This window comes from Papio anubis, chromosome 15 (genome assembly GCF_008728515.1).
Source record: "Papio anubis isolate 15944 chromosome 15, Panubis1.0, whole genome shotgun sequence".
NCBI classification, from domain to species: Eukaryota; Metazoa; Chordata; class Mammalia; order Primates; family Cercopithecidae; genus Papio; species Papio anubis.
The window spans coordinates 67,564,534-67,585,613 of record NC_044990.1 but is presented as its reverse complement, the minus strand read 5'-3'; the positions used below and the strand labels follow the sequence as shown (position 1 = coordinate 67,585,613).

Genomic DNA, 21,080 nt, shown 5'->3' with positions numbered 1-21,080 from the left:
TCACATTACCTGACTTCAAACTATGCTATAAGGCTACAATAACCAAAACAGCATAGCACTGGTACAAAAACCAACATGTAGTTCAATGGAACAGAATAGAGAAACTAGAATAAAGCCATACACCTAAAGCCATCTTATCTTTGACAAAGTCAACAAAAACCAGCTATGGAGAAAGGACTCCCTGTTCAACAAATGATGGTGAGATAGCTGGCTAGCTGGTTAGTTATATGCAAAATAATGAAACTGGACCCCTACCTTTCACTATACACAAGATTAACTCAAGGCGTATCAAAGACTTAAATGTAAGACCCCAAACTGTAGAATCCTAGAAGAAAACCTGGGAAACACCATTCTGGACATCAGCTTTAGGAAAGAATTTGTGACTAAGTTATGAAATGCCACTGCAACAAAAATAAGAATTAAACTAGCTTCTGCCAAGCAAAAGAAACTATCAACAGAGTAAAGAGGCAACCTACAGAATGGGAGGATATATTTGCTAGCTATGCATCCAGCAAAATCCAATATCCAGAATATATAAGGAACCTGACCAATTACACAAACAAAAACAACCCCATTAAAAAGTGGGCCAAAGACATGAATGGATACTTCTCAAAAGAAGACATATAAGCAGCCAACATATAAAAAATGCTGGGCATTACTCATCATCAGAGAAATGGAAATAAAAACCATAATAAGACACCACCTCACACCAACCAGAATTGCTATTATTAAAAAGTAAAAAGCAACAGATGATTGTGAGACTGTAGAGAAAAGGGAACACTTATACACTGTTAGGGAGAATGTATAATAAATTAGATCAGCTGTTGTGGAAAGCAGTTTGGAGATTTCTCAAAGAACTTAAAACAGAGCTATGATTTATCCCAGGAATCCCATTACTGGCTATACGTCTAAAAGAAAACAAATCCTTCTAACAAAAAGATACATACACTCACATGTTCATTGTAGCACTATTTGCAATAGCAAAGACATGGGACCAAACTAGGTGCCCATCTGTGTACCGGATAAATAAAATGTACATATACTCACCCCATGAAATACAACACATCCATGAAAACATGAAATCATGCCTTTTGCAGAAACATAGATAAAACTGGAGGCCATTTTCCTAAGGAAATTAATGCAGAAACAGAAAACAAAATATCACGTGTTTTCACTTATAAGTGGGAGCTAAACACTGAGTAGTCATGGACATAAAGATGGGAACAGTAGAAACTGGGGATACTAAGGGAGGAGGAAAGGATTTGGGGCAAGTGTTGAAAAACTGTTGGGTATCACGTTCAATACCTGGATGACAGAATCATTTGTACACCCAAACCATGGCATCATGCAATATACCCAGCTAATAAGCCTGCATGTGTACCCCTCAAATATAAAACAAAAATTAAAAAATTAAAAAGAATAAAAAATACGGGACGCTGAGTCTTGGTATAGAAACCATGTTCCTCTTGTACTCTCTTGGCTGTAGAAATGCTTCTTATATCCTAATGGGACAAAGCCTTCATCTTGAAGTCCAATACAGGCTCTCAGGATTCTCCATAGCACCTCTTCCAGAGGTGTTCTGCTGCCAGAACAATAACTAAGGTCAAGTCACAAGGTAGCATGTCAGAGTTATCCTGGGTCTGCCACAGAAAGAAAGGAACTGTATTAAATGGAGCTGCAGGACCTAGTGTACAGGGGATAAGAGAGTATCAGTATCATAAGAATCCAAAGAGATCACATGAAATGGGATATAATCTTAAAAGGGAGTACTCTTCAAAAGGTAGTCACTGGCCCAAGATACGTAAAGTAAACCCCAGATAAGAATTAATGTGCTATTATTATTTGGATCTTGGAAACATGGAAAAGCAGTGGCCCCCACTAAGAGAAACAGAAATGCCTGACGTGGCATTCATGAAGCAATAACATAATGTTGTGCTGGTATAACAGAAATCCACTGTAATATTAATGTGGGAAATTCAGTATTATGCACAAGCAGGTCCAGAGGGCACAAAGAAGCTACACAAACTGGTGCCCAACAACGTGCCATCCCGAAATGACTACAGTGATGTCCCTCCACTGCTCACATCTACTAGCATGTGGTATTTTCTTATAATGAGCTGAAAGAGGAGGGGTGGGATTCTCTGATGAGTCAGCACAGTTTGTGTTGAATTTGCAATTGTATTGCACTATAGACCTGTTCAGAGATATAGTGAGGCTGTAATAAGACAAAACGAAGGAGTTAGGCAAAACTACCCCGGTGGCCAGAGCTTTTGAGTGTGCCTGTGTTCATTCATTCCAAGTAGAAAAAGAGCCGGCCTATGGTTAGAATACACATAGATTCGAGGGTAGCCACAAAGAGCTTGGATGGTTGGCTAGAAGCTAGTAAGGACAAAGATGAAAAGCTAAGGCATAAGGGGGTGTGTAAGAAAAAAAAAGTTCGTGGGTGGACTTAACAGAGTGGGTGCAAAGTGAGAGAACTTTGTATTCCATGTGAACTTACATCATGGATTACCTACCACGGAAGAGGTACTGAAAAACAAAGGAGAATGAACGACTCAGACAGTTTATATCAGTCAATTTCAGTCATCTTATATTCATTATCCGAGATGAATTAAGTAGCTGGTGGCAGAGACTTGAAGCTATGAGTGGTTGCAATAGCACAGATTTGTTTTCACCAAGATGGATCTATCCACTGGGACTGCCAAAGTCCAACTTGCCAACCATGGAAAAAACTCTTGAAGAGAGAACCTAGTGTTGCTGGCAAGTTGATTGTGTCAGATTCTTTCCAGCATACAAGGAAGAGTGAATTATCTTGACTGGAATCAATACATATACTGCAGACATAGATTTCCTTTTCCTGTCAGTGCTGCTTTCTGAGACTTGATAGTGTAAAACTTTAACACTACAAAGTTTTGTGAAAACTTTATATAGAATTCAAACGTTAGCTTTTTAACCCATACTTCTTGAAGGATAAAGCTTTTATGTTTATATGTGTGTGCGTGTGTGTATATATTTGTTGTATTTTTATATATATATATTTCAATTTAACTCCTCTCAATAGTGTGTCTATTTATTTTTTTATTTTCTCTTCATTATTTCATGCATATCAAAATTTACATCCAGAATTATTTTCTTTCTACCTTAAAGACATCCTTTAGATTTATCTTTAGCAATTGTCTGCCAGTGGAAAATTCTATACTTTAACTTCTTTGGTCCTACTCAATTTTATTTTTCAAAACTAATATTTCTTGTTGCAAAGTATATTTTCTCTGCATTTTGAGTACATGGTGTTGATCCTTCCTGGTGTATGTTGTTGAGAAGTCCAACAACATTTTACATTCTGACTCTGAATGTATTCCTCCCTTCCTCTCTTTCTCTTTACCTATTTATTTATTTTCTTAATTTTGTTTTTTGTCTTATAAAACTGTCTCTGAATCTTTCTACATTTCTATATAGTCAGGACTTTCTGAGAATGTCTTACAGAAAGTAAAAATGACAGAAAAGATCATCCGAATTCTAGAGACATTTATTTCCCTCAATATGTGTATTCACATTTCAAGGGTGATTAGAAATTGGGACCACAAAGATGTCTCTGGATGGTAAGGCTAGAGACACTGGTCTTATCTTCTGCTAGGAGACATGCATTTACATTGCAAATACTAAGATCCCTAAATGTTTTCCCTTTCTGTTCTGAAGTAGAATTTGTTTTAAGAGAAAGCACAACGTTTCTCTCCATTTATCGAGAGGGGTGGGGTTGGGGTGCACAGATCTCTCTCTCTCATGTTAACACCCAGATTCAGATTTTGTTGACTCCTGGACTATCTTACAAACTCCGGTGTCTATAAGGTGACATCTTGTCTGGCTCTCATATTCACCCCTGAAGGTGAATACTAAACATGAGGAATCAGCATGATTTTCTGCTAAAAGTGAAAAATTGTCTGTTGCATTCCAAATACAAAATGTTTGCATTCAAATTAATACAAATAAACATAGATATTAAATATATATATTATAAATATATATATTAAATATAGACAGTAAATATATGTGAAATTAATATGTAATATGTTATATAATAAAAATTCAGATAGGTAATATAACATATTATAACATATGCATATACTTATATTAATAGAATTACTATATTATTATATATTGTGGCATATATACAATATATTGCAATAAAACATATAAATAACAGGTAAGTTATAAACAAATGAACCAAATATGAAAAACAAATACAGCATTACTAAATAAATATATAAGATAAAACACAGCTTAAACATAAGAACAAAGATATTAAATATAACATCTATATGTATATAAAATAAATATAAATATTAAAATACTTAACATTTAATGTCAATAAACATAGATATTAAAGTCAACTCTTGGATTTCTTTTTACATATTTTAATTTTTTGTTGTATAACTTAAATGTTTGGTTATTGTATAATTTGAATGTTTTGATTGTTGTCTTGCCATTTCTGAAAATGTTTCCAATGTTAATTTGACAATTAGGACTGTGTCCATTTATTATATTCTTTCTTTTGAGAACTCCAGTTAGGTTTATATTACATACATTATGCATTATCCCTCCATATCTTTAGCTTCTGCTTCATATTTTCCATTTCTTTGATATCAGTGTTTCATTTGTAAACATTTCTTCAAATGTATCTCCCGGTTTATTAATTCTCTCATCAGCTATAGTTAAACGGCCATGAAGCCTATGTATTGATTTCCTATTTCAATTATTTAATATTTTATTTCTGATAGTTCTAATAGTTCATTTCTCAAGTCTGACTAGTCAATATATTTTCTCTTTATTCTGTGTTTAAAAACATGTTATTTTTTATTTTTGAAAATAGTAATTACACTTATTTTTCATTTTATATTTTCAAAGACCAATAACCAAGGTAAATAATTGGTCTTTGAGAATATAAAATGAAACCCAGCAGCACTCATTCTGCTGGTTTTTCACTCATGACGGCTTATTTTCTTGTGTGTGCTTAATAAATTTTTATCCTGAGTTGTTAAATTTAATTGGAAACTTATTTGTGATATTAATTTGAGTTTGACATGATGTAACGGCCTCCATAAAAACTCATCATTACATATAATGATTAACTAATGCCTTTCCCAAGAATCAATTTCTCCTTATTTTTTGCTTAATAATTTTGGACCACCATAAATCTATGTAAAGAGTGGTCTATGATTAAATTTTTTCAAAAATGAGTTTTTGCTTTTTTTCCCTTCTAACTTCTGATCAAGGCTAAGGTGAGTGATTTCCCTTAAATTTCCAAGAATATGGGTGAGGTTATTTTACATCATATTATTTTATGTTCACCCTTAATGTATCAATGGTTTAATGGAGGTAAATTCTCATATTCAACTCATACAAGATTGAAACTGGAGTTCTGTTTTTGAATCCTAAGTTCCATATACTGATTAAAATACAAATCCCTTTTTTTAAATTCTGCAATTATCTTAGGGCCAAAGTCCTCTGCAATGTCCTGTTTATTTCTCTCAGTTACCAATTTTTGTTAGATTTAGCCTGATGATACATAAAATTTTAGTAAGCCTATTGCATTGACCATATTTTAAAATATTTTAAGCATTGTTTTCTCTCAAAGGATTCATCCAAGTGTACTTGTTTAAGTGTACTTAGTCAATAGTCTTCTAATCAATCAATACCTTAATTAACCCAGAGGTTTTGCTTTGGTACCAAAGATGGACTTGAATATATTCTCAATCAACTGCTTAGCTCAACTGCTCCTTCTATTTGTGAACTTTCAATTTTAAAACACTAAGTTTAAAACTAAATTGTTTACTATCCACTTTGAAAACAATCGTTTATCATTTATGTGAAATAAGAAAATAAAACCCTTTATATTGCACCAACCACCTTTGGCTCTCCCTTTTTATCTTTCAACTTATATAACTCTATGGCTACTTTGACATTGCCAAGGTTTGTAATTTTTAGAATCTGTTCATTAAGTACATTTATCTTCAATTTCTTTTTTCTGTAGGTTGATTGAGTAGGTAAATAGTCTTAATAATAATAGTGATATGAGTTTTATGTCACTATTTCTGTCTGTAGTATCATTTAATCAAAAAGTAGGAACTTGCAGTTTTAGGTTGCTTAGCCTATAAAGTATAAATTTAAATTTCAAGCCTTCAAGCTCTTGAGTACAGAGCATATGCTTTTATATCATAGCTTGATTAATTCACATACTATATGTGTGTGAGTGCATGTTTTCTTTATCTGATAGTTCCATTCAAATTCACTAAATAAGCTGTATTAATCACTTATATGTTAGACCCACAGAAAATCAATCATGTGCATACTATTAGATCTCTGTTCCTCTATGGAAATTGTTCTAGAAAACAGTGTCAGCTCAATTTTCTTTTTGTAAATCATAACAGTTATTTAAATATTTTGTATTAATCTACTTTAAAAAAATATTTGTTTATTTTACTTTAAGTTCTGGGATACAAGTGCAGAACATGTAGGTTTGTTACACAGGTATACAAGGTATACATGTGGCATAGTGGTTTGCTGTACTATCAACCCACCATCTAAGTTTTAAGCTCTGCATTCGTTAACTATTTGTCCCAATGCTCTCTCCCCGCTCAGCCCTTATCCCCTGACTGGCCCTGGTGAGAGTTGTTCCCCTCCATGTCCATGTTTTCTCATTGTTCAACTTCCAATTATGAGTGAGAACATGCGGTGTTTGGTCTTCTATTTCTATGTTAGTTTGCTGAGGATGATGGCTTTCAGCTTCATCCATGCCCCTGCAAAGGACATAATCTCATTTCTTTTTATGGTTGCATAGTATTCCATGGTGTACAGGTACCACATTTTCTTTATCCAGTCCACTGTTGATGAGCATTTGGGTTGGTTCCATGTCTTTGCTATTGTAAATAGTGCTGCAATAAACATATATGTCCATGTATCTTTGTAGTAGAATGATTTATATTCCTTTGGGTATATACCCAGTAATGAGAGTGCTGGGTCAAATGGTATTTCTGGTTCTAGATCCTTGAGGAATCACCACATTGTCTTCCAATTTACATTACCACCAACAGTATAAAAACGTTTCTATTTCCCCACAGACTCGTCAGCATCTATTGTTTCTTGACTTTTTAATAATCACCATTCTGACTTGTGTGAGACAGTATCTCATTGTGGTTTTGATTTGCATTTTATTTGCTTTTGTGTTTGAAATGAGCTTTTATAGGACGAATTTTGTTTAGCATGTTTATATTGGCAACATTTTCAACACCTATGTTTTTCTCTAATAGAGAAAATATATGCCTACTTTTCCAAAACAATATAATTTTTGTCCTCCTAATCATCCATTTTCAAAAAACTATTTTTTTGGTGAGAAAATGTATTGCTATCCCTTTGGATTCCTCTTGTAATACAAATCAGTTGTTGCACAGATATTTACTGTATATTCCAGCTAAGCAACCTATATTCTTTCTCTATGTTTCTTTTAAACAATCTTTATAAAGTTGTACATATTTTTTACACAAGTGATGAATGACAGGGAAACTCTCTGAGTCCTTGATTATTTCAATGACATTTTTATGTTGTCCATTAATTTAAAAATTTTTTGGTATTTCAATAAGAAACCTGAGCACAAACAACCTGCCTTCAAAAAAACTCTGCTACATTTTATTTTAGTATTCAGTGTTGCTCATAAGGCTGATCTCATTAAGATCATTTGTTTTTTGTTTGTTTGTTGTTTCTGTTTTTTGTTTTTTGAGATGGAGTCTCGCTCTGTAGCACAGGCTGGAGTGCAGTGGCATGATCTCAGCTCACTGCAACCTCTACCTCCTGAGTTTAAGCAATTCTCCTATGTCGGCCTCCTGAGGAGCTGGAATTACAGGCATGTGCCACCACACCTAGCTAATTTTTTGGTATCTTTAGTAGAGACAGTGTTTCACTACGTTGGGCAGGCCGGTCTCAAACTCCTGACCCTGTGATACGGCTGCCTCAGCCTCCCAAAGTACTGGGATTACAGTCGTGAGCCACCACACAGCCAAGATAAAAAATTTTAAGCTGTTGTACATATCATGAAGACTTTTAGAATTATTTATTAGTGAAGTTATGTAATTTATTTTGGATATGTTTTCCTGTGCACTTTTCCATATTACATTTACCTAGCTGAAGACTAAATGAATGACTTTAGTATAATGTTTTATTTTTATTCAGTTGTGTGATATTTACAAACCTAGATGTTATAACCTACTACACACCCAGGCTATATGGGACAACCTATTGCTCCTAAGCTACAAACCTTTAGAGCATGTTACTATAGTCAATAATGTAGACAAATATAATAGTAAATACTTGTGTATCTAATCATAAAAAAATTACAGGAAACATACAGTATTATATTCTTCCATCATTATCCAAAACATCATTATGTGGCACATGACTATATATACTTGAACAAAATGGGTTCAAATGGGGTGGGTCCACTTATATGTAATTTTAAAATATATATGTATTTTTTTAGTAATTTGCAATACTTTGAGAAAACTCACAGACAGATTGCATACCCTAGGAATATAAAAAATATTAGAAAAAGTTAGATGTGTCATTAATACATATAATATAGGTATAATCTATTTTATTAGGTACTACTATAAAAATAATTAAATCTGTAATAAAAAGTTAATATTTATCAAAACACAAACACATACTGTATGTAGGCTGCTCATAATAGAAATGTAAACAAACACAAGTAGTCACTACTACTTAAAATTCACTGTAGTACAGACTGTAATACTATAATAATTATGTAGACACGTCCTGTTGCTATTGCAATAAGCTCAAAAGTTGCAAATAGACACTTAAAGTGCTGTGTGATGCTCTCTCTTGTTTCTCCAGTGAATTTGTGTATCATGGTAAAAAGTGATCTCACAGAGTTCTCACCATATAAATCACATTTAGTGAAATACCTTAAATCTTAAATAACATCATGGGACCCACATAAAATGTCACTAGTGATGCTGGAGGTTTTCCCAATAAGCCGAGAAAAGTCATTGCATTGCAAGAAAAAGTTAAATTACTTGATACATACCATAGGTTGAGGTCTGCAGCTGCAATAGACAGCCATCTCAAGAAACAAACCCAGTGTAAGGACTATAGAAAGAAAAAAAAATGTGAAGCCATCACTGTAGCTGTGCCAACCAGCACAAAAACCCTGCACATTTTGCAAAATACCTTTTTATCTCATATTAAAATTGCAGTTTTTATGTGAGTACAGGATTGCTATAAGAAAGGCATACTTACAGAATCTAAAATGATTTTTTAAAAAAGCAACATCATTACATGACATCTTAAAGCAAAAGGAAGGTAAAGGATATTAAGCTGGATAATTGAACGCCAGTAAAGGATGGTTTGACAAGTTTTAAAGAGGTTTGGCTTTAAAAATATCAAGATTAGCAGGAAAAGCAGCTTTTACTGATGAAGAGGCAGCAGAATTCCCAGAAGCCCAAGATAATCAAGGAGAAAAAATATCTGCTGAATGGGTTTTTAATTTAGACAAAAGTGCCATATTCTGGAAGAAAAAAATTGCCACAAAGGACATTTATTAATAAGGAAGAGCAGTGAGCACAAGAATTTAAGACATTTAGTAGATGAACTCTACTGTTTTGTGCAAATGCACTTGGGCTTATAATCAGGACTGCCCTTATCTACAAAGCTGCTAACTCTAGAGCCGTGAGGGAAAAAGATAAACGTCAGCTGCCAGCCTTTCTATTGTACAATATGAAGACCTGGGCAATAAGAAACTTTTTCTGAATTGCTTTCAGTGATGCTTTGTCCCTGAAGTGAGGAATTACTTTTTCAGTAAGGGACTGACTACTTTTAAAATGCTTTTGAGATTGGACAAAGGCTTGGCCATCCAGAACCCCAGGAGTTCAACACAGAAGGCTTCAAAATAGTCTACTTGCCCTTAAACACACATCCTTAATTCATCCTCTAAATCAGGGAATCTTAAAAAACCTGTAAGACTCATTACACTTAATTCTCTGTAGCGATGACTGTCAAAACTGTAGAAGGGAACCCTGATACAGAGAACGCCATGCAAGTCTAGAAGGATTACAACATGTAAGGTGCCAACATTGTTCCAGAAAAAATGGTGAAAGCCATGAAGCATGAGACAATAAATCCCTGAAGAAGAAAACCATGTCCAGATGTTGTGCACCCCTTCCCAGGATTCCAACAGAACCAATCAAGGAAATCATAAAAGAGATTATGGATATAGTGAAAAAGAAGTAGATGATCAAGGCTTTCAAGATAAGGATTTTGGAGAAAATCAAAAGTTAATGGAAACAAAAACAGAAGATTTAACAGACGATGACTTGATGCAGATGAGCGCTTCCAAATCAGGGTCAGACAATGAGGAAGAAGAGAATACGAGGTAGAAGCATTGCCAGAAAACAAATTGATATTAGATAGTCTGTCAAAAGGGTTCCAACTATTCAGAACTGCTTTTGATTTTTTTTTTTTTTTTTTTTTAACTACATGGACCCTTCTATGATAAAAGCATGGAAACTAAAGCAAACAGTGGAAGAAAGATTGCTACTATAATATACACAAGCATTTTTAGAGAAATAAGCAAAAATTCAGGCAGATATTACCATGTATTTCTGTAAAGTTACACTGAGTGTGTCCGCCTCTTCCGCCTCCCCTTCCACCTCCTCCACTTCTTCTGTCTCTGCCACCCCAAGACAAGAGCAACTCCCCCTTTTCCTCTTCCTCCTCAGTCTACTCAGTGTGAAGATAACAAGGATGAAGATCTTTATTAAAATGATACATTTCCACTTGACCAATAGTAAGTGTATTTTCTCTTATGATTTTCTTAATAACATTTTTTCTCTAGCTGACTTTACTACAAAATACAGCATATAATATATACAACACACAAAATACTTGTTATTCAACTCTTTATGTTGTAGGTAATATTTCTGGTCAACAGTAGGCTATTAGTAGTTGTTTTGGAGGAGTCAGAAATTATACACCGATTTTCGGCTGGGCAGAGAGTCAGTGACCCTAATCCCCATGTTCAAGGCTCAATTGTGTATGTATATACACATAGCATAGTCCTCACCTAATGCCGTGGATAGATTCTCGGAAACTGTGACTTTAGGCAAAATGATGTATAACGAAACCAATTTTACTATAGGCTAATTGATAATAGCAAGAGTCAAGTTCCTATCGTATATATCTGTCAGAAAAAGACAACCAACTTTTTATAAAGACCTAAAGCACTTCTGATATAAAACATTAAAACCAGTTAGAGCTATATGTACATTTAAGGAAAATTAATAAAAAGCAGGATAATGATACACCCAATTATCACACTTCAGGTTCGTGGGTGACTAGAGTCGATCCCAGCAGCTAGGGATGCAAGGCAGGAATTTAACCCCTGGCAGAATGCCATCCCATGGCAGGGTGCACTCGCAGACTCCCACATTCACTCACACTGGGCAATTTGCACATGCCAATTAACTGAATATGCACCGCTTTGTGATGTGGGAGGAAACTGGAGTACTTGGAGAAGACCCACACAGACATGGGGAGAACATGAGAACTTCACATAGACGGGGGACCCTATCAGGAATCATTTATTTTTCTCATCAATGTTATAAAGAAATGTTGCTAGTCAAAGACCTGACATATACATAAGTGGTTTATATACATACATATAACTTTATCCATATATAAATATATGGAAAACATATACATGGAAATATATATGCATATATGTGGAATGTATATACACACATTTATGCAAAACATATATATGTACATATATGGAGAACATACATATATAATGAAAAAATATATATCTTTTATATATAAAATATAAGATAAAATACATAAAATAAATACATATAAAAATAAAAGATATATATGGAAAAAGAGTTCTGCTTTTTCTTTTCATCTCAATCTGCTTTTTACTTTTAAAAAGCAGCATTTCAGTCTGCTTTTAATTTTAATCTCAATCATCTCAAACTCCTATTCTCAGCACAGATAATTTTTGTATTTGGAACAAAAACAAAGCAGCTATCTGAAAAATTACAAAAGCTACTTTAAGGAACATGGAGTTCTTTATCTAATAATAGGTGATTATGATTGGAAAGATCTCTTTAATTTTTCTCAGACATGGAATAAAATAAGTCTACCGAGGGCTCCATGCACATTAAAGTAAATTCAAATACTTGCTTCTCCTACCTGCACAATACCCTTGGTTAGATATGTCATCTGACATGCTTAAGACATGTACAGTATTGATCGTTTCATATATTTTAAATAATAAACATAGTATTTTGTTCCAAGAACAGCGACTGAAAGTACAGGAAAGAGCAGTGCAAGCCATGAAGCAAGAAACAATAAGTTCCTGAAGAAGAAAACTGTGTGTAAAATAAGAGCTGTCTACAAAAACACAGTGGCTACTGTCTATTGAGCTCTTATTTCTCCCCATATATGTGTGAGTCTTTCCCAGGTACTCCAGTTTCCTTCCACATCACAAAACTGTGCATATTCGGTTAATTGGCATGTGTAAATTGTCCCAATATGAGTGAAAGTAGGTGTCTGTGAGTGCACCCTGCCATGAGATGGTGTTCCCAGGGTGAGATTCCTGCCTTACAGCCTGAACTGCTGGGATAGGCCCCAGCTATTATAGATAGATATAGATAGATAGATCAAATGAATAGATAGATAGATAGATAGATAGATAGATAGATAGATAGATAGATAGATAGATAGACAGACAGATAGATATTCAGTATAGTTATAGATCTGTCAGTCTGTATCTACATCCATATCGATATCATTTCTGTTCACAAATTACACTCCCTCTACCTCTACTACTCACCTCTCATCTCTGCCACTGCAACATGACATTAACCATAGATGTAAACAAGGGAATATCTCCATGCTCCTAAAACAAAAATTAAAAACTCTGTTTATGAACATTGAACTTTGAATTTCATACACTTTTATGTTGTGAAATCATATTTAAATTTTTTTACAACTATTTTAAAACTGCAAATGTAATCTTACCTCACCAGCTACACAAAAACTGGTGTTGGCTGGATTTGTCTCGTGGGACCCAACTTGTCAACCTCTGCCATATATGAAGAAAAGAGAAGGCTCATTCATGTAGAGGGCTGCTCGGGGTTTTTATTGTATTCTCTATGTCTAAACACACACGTCTCTGAACAAATCTGTCTTCTGATGGCATTTCTTACCAAGAATTTTGTGCACGTAGGGGAAGAAAGTATTTGGATTTACTTTAATGTGCATGGTGCCCACAGCAGACTTTTTTTTTCCTCTCACTTCTGAGCCAGATTGAAGAGATGTTTCCAATAAAAAATAATTGCCTACATAAGGATTCCATATTTCCTAAGGTAACTTTTTAAATTTTTCAGATAATTCCTTTGTGCTTTATTCTGAATACAAAATTTATCTGTGATGATAATAGGAGATTCAAATGAAAATAAAAAGCAGAACTGTTTTTCTTCATTAGACAGCCTGTGAATTACCTACCATGATTTTTTTTCCTTGTACAAGCAACTCTCTGTCTTTACATCTTCTGAGCATACGGACAATCATCTTGGTTTCTGTCTCCCCTGGAATGTGTTTCAGGCTGTGGCTTCCAATGTGTGAACCAGTGTGTTTTGTTCTTCGAGAAATTCACCAAAATATATAAATATTTATACTTCCTTTACCATTACCCTCACAAAACACAAACATGCACTCCATCTCCATACTATTATAGACTTTTCAGAGTTCTATTCACAAAGATTTGGGAGAGGTAAACATGTATTTTCAGTTAACGTTCTCAAAATGATATACCATGCTTATTATTTAAAATATATTTTATTAAATAATCAATGTTGAACTTGTCTTAATCATTTCTGAAGCAAGTTTCTATATTGTATTCCTTAGTAATTTTTATTAGACAGTTGTAGAAAATTTAAATAATAATACCGATGATCTGAGAGCATATTAAATGCAAGACTAAGGCAAATCTGTTAGGAATTAGTGAAAAGATTGGTAGTATAAATGTGTGGCGTTATTTTACTACCATTTTCAGAAGATAAAACAATATATACATAATTATTTGCCTAGATAATTTATTGATCTTTCCTGATAACTCTGAAATATATTGTATCTGTTTGGATATTCGTCTATCAATCTGAAGTTATAATTACAGAAAACTTACATTTTTACGTTTCCAATAGTCTTGAGATTGACTTTAGAGCTAATATTTTCAAAGAAAAGTATAAAATAAGAATTCTATGCACAAATATAGTTGCCTTGTTTTTATTTTCTTGTATTCTATTCTTTTATGCATAATTGACAAGATTTATATAGTATCAAACTAAATATATAGTTTTAGGCAAAAAAACCGGTTATCAATATTATAATTTTATATGTAAAATTATATATCATAATGACTTAAACTTCTTTCACATAATAATACCTATAGAGAAGAGTAGGCACTTCAATCATATAATATTTGTGAAACTTTCCAGGAAAAATACATATATATACACATATGTCTACATATACATAAATACATACTTGTATATATATTTTTTCCTTATATATGTGCATATATGTATAAATATGTATATATGTGCATATATGTATAAATACGTATATATGTATATACATATATACATATGTTGAGAAGATGTGTTTATATATGTGTAAATATATGTATTTTACTATATATTTCTATTTACTAATTATATATTATACTATTTATTTCTATTATAATAATATACTATTTATTTCTATATATATACAGAAATAAAAATTTGTTATGCTTTACTGATGAAGTTTTATGCAGTCATTATGAATCACTGCAATTACACTAAAGGCGTTGGTGTCAATTGTGGGTTTTCTAATGCACAGGATTTCTTAGGACACAAAATCATTTTGCCAATGGTGTAAATACTGAAATGTTTTTTAAGTTGCAGTAATTTTTTCGTGTCATAATGTTTGATATATTATTGTCATCATTTGAACAGTTATTACGTAACTTTTTTCTTCTACATTCTTCAATTTCAAAACTATGATGCAAATAATTCAGAAAAGGGATAATTAGAGCGATATTGCATTATGCTGTACTATTCTTGACAACAGACCAATCTATAGGGTTCTGACTAGAAAGCCATTATATTAAAATATAACTCCAGATCAGACTGCCAGTGTCACTGTCTATGAGTGTTCACTTAATTTCTGAGTGTTCATCTTCCACTATTTCGATCTCAAGCATCTGTACAATCAGAAAACTTATCCTTGTATCTCTCAGCTCCAGATAGAAATTCCAATTTTTTGTTGTTGTTGTTTGTTTTTTGTTTTTTGTTTTGTTTTATTTTATTTTATTTTATTTTTATTATACTTTAAGTTCTAGGGTACATGTGCATAACGTACAGGTTTGTTACATATGTATACTTGTGCCATGTTGCTGTGCTGCACCCATCAACTCGTCAGCACCCATCAACTCGTCATTTACATCAGGTATAACTCCCAATGCAATCCCTCCCCCCTCCCCCCCCCCATGATAGGCCCCGGTGTGTGATGTTCCCCTTCCCGAGTCCAAGTGATCTCATTGTTCAGTTCCCACCTATGAGTGAGAACATGCGGTGTTTGGTTTTCTGTTCTTGTGATAGTTTGCTAAGAATGATGGTTTCCAGCTGCATCCATGTCCCTACAAAGGACACAAACTCATCCTTTTTTATGGCTGCATAGTATTCCATGGTGTATATGTGCCACATTTTCTTAATCCAGTCTGTCACTGATGGACATTTGGGTTGATTCCAAGTCTTTGCTATTGTGAATAGTGCTGCAATAAACATACGTGTGCATGTGTCTTTATAGCAGCATGATTTATAATCCTTTGGGTATATACCCAGTAATGGGATGGCTGGGTCATATGGTACATCTAGTTCTAGATCCTTGAGGAATCGCCATACTGTTTTCCATAATGGTTGAATTTGCTCTGATTCCTTCTTAGTTTTCTGCATACTTTTTTTCTTATGTATCACTAGTCATTTTCAAACTTTTTGGAGGCTAAAAGCACCTTTGAAATTTAAGGAAAAATATTCCCTTCCTGTCTTCTCATCAAAGTATCATTTAGAAATGACATAGCACAATATTTTAACAAGTCATAATTAGTAGGTATATTAGTAAGGGTACATTAAAGGAACCAAAATCACAGTGTTACTCTGAATAGGAAAATTTTAGTATAAAATAATTAGTAATCAGAGATTCACTAATCATTTGAGTAAAGAGAACATTAAAGAATACAAGAAGAGCACATGTAGGAAGCAGCCCAATAGAGGACATTTCTCCACTTCCCAACCCCTGAGACCAAGAGCTCATGCAAGAGAGTGAGGCTGCTATTTACTGAATGGCAGAACAATATGCTAAGGTGCTATAGGTTAAGGCTGTCAGGAAGGAAATCTGTCACTGAGCTATTGCTGAAACTCAGTCAGAAGCTGTCCACTGTGGTGCTAGAAACTTGGTAAGTATTACCCGTGGCAGTAAAGTAAAATTCACTAAGAAGCTCTCTAACTAGGTGCTGGAGAAACTTACCAAAGGGCATTCATTACTGGGTCTCTTTCAGACAACTGACAAGGAATCTTCCCACCAACAAGCAAACTTTCTCCTAGTAGCCATATCCTATGAGCAAGAGTATATATATGTAAGTGCTTCACATAGAAGAGAGAGGCTCCTTCCTTTTTCAGTGATCCTTTGAACACTCTGTCCGGACAAAGTCTGACACTTTTCCAGCTGTCAAAAAGATGTTTATCAGATAGAGCTGCAATGTTACAAAGAAGGGCATGTAAGTGTACATTTGGAACAGGTAAGCAATCAATTTATAATTGGGACAGCCTATGCATTAGGCTATCCAGCTTCCACATAAACACTTGGGTACCCTTATATACTGTTTAGATATTTACAGCAGGAGCATTTGTTTTCTATTTGAATGAAAGAGAGAGAGATAGAGAGAGAGAGAGAATCTGTCTTCATAGGGGGTTTCCAGAAGCCAACTCAAGAAAATGACTTAAATGAATATAACTTATTTGGGGGTGATCCCAAAATTCACAATTTTGGGTATTTATGGATATAGGGAAGTAGGAAAGAAAAGGGTGCAATAAAAGTAAATGATACAATACAAGATGCATTATTAAGCAAGTGACCATTGTGGGTAACTAAGCTTAATACTAATGGAAGGCTCTGGGAGCAAATGAAAACAACATACTAGAGAATTGTTCCATATAAGTTTTGTGTGATTCAGATATGTACACAGTAACTCCTGTAAGTCATTGTTTGAGGAATTCTGCTGACGGTTTCAATAATTTGGCAAACCTAACCTGATTTAGAAATGGGGAAGAGGTCTCTGGAAATCAAAGAATGTCCTTATGCAAGTAGACGCAGTTTCTGTGGGTTGAACATCAGGCCTTTATGTACTAGAATAGAAAGACATCATTGAGATTAATTTGTAACTGATATATGTATCCATATTAACTCCAATCTCCACCAAATGTATAACCTATGCATGCTTCAAGTTTTGTGTGGTTTGAGATCCAGTTTATTAATTCCTTTTACTATTAAGCAAGAATGAGTTGAGTTTCCACTAAGGGTGTGACACTATATGAATTTTTGGGCACATAGCAATAAACAGTATAGATACAAACATTTTCCTCAAGGAATTCGTATATTTAAAATACTTGCTTCAGTTGGCATAATATCAAAAGTTATGTGGGGATATAGTTTTTTCTCAAATAAAATAATATATAAGAAATATTTATATGATTTTAAACATGAAAACATTTTAATTATATTCAAAAATATTTCCTGTTATTTACAGATGTGTTTTAATTAAAATACAGTTTATAAAGTTTAATATTATAATTTACTTTCTATATTATATGTAACATAATTTAAATTAAAAATCAACTTTTAACATCATGTCATCATGCCATTCACATATATGTGGGTATGTACATATATATATGGGTGTGTGTATGAGTGTGTGTGTGTGTGTATATATATACACAAAACTTCTTCTATCTGGAGCATCAAGCTCTAGACACTTTTAAGCTCAAATGTAATGCTTAAGCAGACAGTCCTACTTTGGGTTAACTTGAAGTCTGTGAAGACAAATGAGTCCTAAATCACAAAATAATCATTGGTCACAAGAGCTTAGATAGAAGCCAGTTTTTAGAAAACTGTACCAGTAAATTTAAGCTATAAAAGAAAATGGGCAAAGAACAGAATGTAAACTAAAGGCATGTGTGTAATGCCGCTTACAAGATAACTCATAAGAAGCAATAATGATGGAGCATGTTATTATTGGGAGATAAAGTACATAGGAATTTTCAAGACTATTTAACTTAATAAATCAAACAGGAAGTAAAACATTAAACATAAAATTAAAAGTGAGACTATCAGAAAGATGAACATTAGAATAGTGATTATATGAGCACAATCACTTTAGCTAATATTCACCTGAATCTCAGTCAATGACGCTGCTATAGTTGATGCAAATTAGACATAATTTTATAATTATAATTATATATGGTTGATTAATTATGCACCACTAGACAATATTTAGTAAGCACCTACTGTATAACAGTTATATTTCCAGTTGCTTATAAACAAACAGTGACTAAAACAAAAAGGTTAGTGGCTTTTTTCCTCTAATGGGGTGGAAGAAAAAATTAAGGAAATGATGGCTAATAAATAATTAATTAGTATAGATGCCACTAAGAAAATGGGTAGTTATGGATACTATAAGGCTATTTTAGATAACGTAGCCAGTAAAGACTTCTCTGAGGGCATGAATATTTTTGCAGGTCCTAAAATAAAAAGAACAAACCTCACAAAGATCTGGAGGAAGCGTTACCCCAATAGGAGGAGTAGATGCCACATTATAAGGTGAAGCAACAGAAATGACAGTCCAATTTAATCAGAGTGAGTGAGAAAAAGACAGGCAGAGGAAATGAAGGACCCAATATGAAAGCCTCACAGACTGTGGTTAGGAGTTCAGTTTGTATATAAAGCACTATTGGAGGGTTGAGACATAATCTGATTTATACTGTGCAAGTGTCATTTTGATATTGCAGAGGATCAGTTTAAGGAGACTAGGCATATGACTATAGAGATATGTTATAAAGACTTTGCAGTGATTTAGAAGTGAGATGTAGGTTCTTCATAGTAGCATCATATCCATGGTAGTATTAAAAATATTTATTTACCTTATAGGAGTTACTAGCATTTTGTGATGTGATACGTAGAGAAAATTCAAGGATTACACCAAATTCTTATGGAGCAGACAAGTGGATTGAGTTGCCCATTAACAAGAGATAGAATACTTAGGAAGAAGCAAGTTTGGGGAGCAATTAAAATCAATGAATCATTTCTAGTTATATACCCAAAGGAATATAAATTGTTCTATCATAAAGACAAATGCATGCATATGTTTATCACAGTGCTATTCACAAGAGCAAAGACATGGAATCAACCTAGATGACCATCATCGGTGGACTGGGTAAGAAAATGTGGTACATATACACCACGAAATACTACACAGCTATAAAAAAAATGAGATCATAGCCTTTGCAGCAACATGGATGGAGCTGGAGGCCATAATCCTAAGTGAATTATTACAGCAACAGAAAACAAAATATGCATGTTCACACTTACAAGTGGGAGCTAACCATTGAGTACACATGGAAACTAAGAAGGAAATAATAGACACTGGGGCCCATTTGAGGGTGAAAATTGGGAGAAGGGTGAGGATTGAAAAACTTACTATCAGATATGATGCTGATTGCTGGAGTGACAAAATTATCTGTACACCAAACTCCCACAGTGATATGTAATTTACACATGTAACAAACCTGTACATGTATCCCTTGAACCTAAAATAAGAAATGGAAAGAAAAAAATAAGTAAATAAAAATATTCCCCCCCCCCCCCAAAAAAAATTAAGGAGTCTCTTTCAGATTTTGTATTAGTTATTATTGCTGTGAAACATATCACTATAAACATAATTTCTTAAAACAACATACATTTATTATCTCAAAGTTTCTGTGTAACAGAAAAAACAGGCACAGCTTACCTTTAGGGTCTCTTACAATACTTCAATTGTTATGCAGTCCAGGACTCAGATTTGATTTCAGGTTCAACTGAGGAAGAATCTGCTTCCTATTTCACATGGGTATTGGTGTGATTCAGTTACTGGTGGGCTGTCAGACTGAGGGCCTTAGCTCCTTGCTATCTTTCAGCAAGATGCCACCCTTAATTGTTTGCACTGTGGAACTCTGCATATGATGGCTTAGTTCATCAAAGCTTACAAGGGGAAAAAAAAAAAAAAAAACAAAAGACAAATTCTGTAAGTAAAATGAAAGTTACAAAATTGTGATGCAATCACTCAGCTCACTGCTCAGTTCTAAAACAAAGCCTTATATTTTTAGACATTTATTTGAGTGGCCTCCCACTCCTTGTACCAAAATATGTATATGTTAGTCTGTTCTCACATTGCTATAAAGAAATACCTGAGACTTGGTAATTTATAAAGAAAAGAGATTTAATTAGCCCATCATTCTGCAGACTGTACAGGAAGCATGGGAGCATCAGCTTCTGGGGAGGCCTCAGGGAATTTACAATCATGACAGAAGGCAAAGGGGAGTGAAGTGTCTCACATGGCAGAGCAGGAGCAAGATAAAGAGGGAGGGAGGAGTGCCACACACTTTTAGATAACAAGATCTCATGAGACTCACTCACTAGCGCAAGAACAGTACCAAGCGGATGGTGTTAAACCATTCATGAGAAACCTCCCCCATGATTCAACCACCTCCCGCCAGGCCCCAGCTTCAATATTAGGGATTACAACTCAACAGGAGATTTGGGTGGAAACACAGATCTAAACTATATTATTCTGCCCCTGACTCCTTTCAAATCTCATGTCTTTATCACATTTCAAAATATAATCATGCCTTCCCAACAGTCCCAAAAGTCTTAAATCCTTC

The 21,080-nt window shown here is 34.0% G+C and overlaps 1 long non-coding RNA gene across 2 annotated transcripts; it reads right to left on the bottom strand.

Moving 5' to 3' along the window:
- Nucleotides 1-11,951: 11,951 nt before the first annotated feature.
- LOC108582936 lies at nt 11,952-20,626 on the bottom strand. Of its 2 annotated transcripts, XR_002518459.2 has the most exons (4): nt 19,862-20,626; nt 16,636-17,513; nt 13,573-13,708; nt 11,952-12,964 (listed from the first exon to the last, which is right to left on the bottom strand). It is a non-coding gene; the product is annotated as an uncharacterized LOC108582936 (long non-coding RNA). The 2 variants fall into 2 exon arrangements; XR_002518458.2 differs by having other exon boundaries at nt 11,952-13,708.
- Between the last annotated feature and the right edge of the window lie 454 nt (nt 20,627-21,080).